Genomic DNA, 1,590 nt, shown 5'->3' on the forward strand with positions numbered 1-1,590 from the left:
CAAATTTTGAAAGTATAAAAACATCATATCATTCCCGAGCTCCTAAACAATCCCCATCTCGAAATGCAGGCTCACAAGATTTTGGCAAAATTATGGCATCTTAAAACTTAATCCTTTCCATCTATGATTCATAGCAAGTTCTTTTGATCTCTTTCAAAATAAGACTAACCTTCCAGCCTTGGATTAAAATGTCATAATTCTTTTTTTTTTCAAGAAATTAATTGCTCCTGATTAATTCTACATAGAAATTTAATCGGTTAAATGTAAGTAGGAGAAAGCTTTAGTATCAAATGCTCCTCATTTTTTTTTCCCATGATATAATGATCAACCTTTGTCTTATAAAACCTCAAGCCCTTTCAAATAGCCAGATTAACAATGTTAGAATTAGGAATAGGAGATCCATGTTAAAACTTTCCAGATCTAAGTCCAACCAAGTAACCATCAATCCGTTAATACTAAATTTAAGATGCCCAAGATTCTTCCAAGAATTGTCAACAATAGAAAATCCCACTGATGAAAATTACATAGCTACCTTCAGATTATTCATAGAACCAACAACATTCTTCTCTACTAGAAGACTAACCTCAGTCTTCCAATAGTTCTACTTATCAATATAATTTCATCTTATCATAAGAATAAGGTCCAATACCTCCAGATTTGGTTCCTTTTATAGATGATGTAAATCAAACTTCTCTCTCTCATAAATAAAAATCAACGTCTTAATTTTGAATAAGAACATCAAGTTTCTTTGTCAAAATATCAACTACTCTTGATTAATCGATCTATCACAAGATTAGATCATAAATAACTCTAATCCACCCCTAGTGGAATATTCATCAAAGTCACTTGACAACTTCAAGTTCTTTCAAATAGAGGGTTGATATTAATTGAAGAAGTACAAGCTTCAGATTTAGGAGGAAATAGGTCTACACCAAAATATTCCAGATCCAAAATCAAAATCGATGATCTATTAATTCTAGTCTCAAGATGTTAAGCATTTCCTTAGCATGACATAAAATTAGAGAACCTAAGATAGTGCAGCGACATCTAAAAATTCAAAATCAAATCAAGTCTTTTGTTATTAAAACTTGCCAAATTAAAGGGATAATACTTCTGACCAACTTAGAAAAATAGTTTAGACCACTATGCTTTCGCTGCGCACTCTGATTTAAACCACCATTTTTTTTTTTTGAATTCACTAATAACTTTTTTTTTAATCAAAATACTACCTTGTATTTTGAACTAAGGAGATCCAAAATTTCAATTTTCACGTAAAGCCTAGAAAGAAATCTTTAATTCTCGTCCCCTACTTTACCTCAAGCCATCCGTCTAGATCCACCCTCGGGTCAAAATTGATTGAATCTTAATTCTCTTATCAGTTCAACTAGAGGATTCTAAGTCAAACTCCATGTAAAATCAACCAGAAGAATTCTCTCAATGCTCGTCCAAATTAGAAGGCGTTAAATCAATACAAATGAGTAAAACCAACTCAACCATCTCTCCTAAAGTTTTCTTCATCGAGATCTTTAGCATTTATTAAAAATCCTTCATCATAACCATGTAAGCCTCTAAAATACAAGTTCTTTATGC

The 1,590-nt window shown here is 31.7% G+C and overlaps 1 long non-coding RNA gene across 1 annotated transcript; it reads right to left on the reverse strand.

Moving 5' to 3' along the window:
• Positions 1–670: 670 nt before the first annotated feature.
• Positions 671–853, reverse strand: LOC120113258. Its single transcript, XR_005515060.1, has 2 exons — positions 820–853; positions 671–782 (listed from the first exon to the last, which is right to left on the reverse strand). It is a non-coding gene; the product is annotated as an uncharacterized LOC120113258 (long non-coding RNA).
• Positions 854–1,590: the final 737 nt, after the last annotated feature.

Source organism: Phoenix dactylifera, chromosome 15 (assembly GCF_009389715.1).
Source record: "Phoenix dactylifera cultivar Barhee BC4 chromosome 15, palm_55x_up_171113_PBpolish2nd_filt_p, whole genome shotgun sequence".
Taxonomy (NCBI): Eukaryota; Viridiplantae; Streptophyta; class Magnoliopsida; order Arecales; family Arecaceae; genus Phoenix; species Phoenix dactylifera.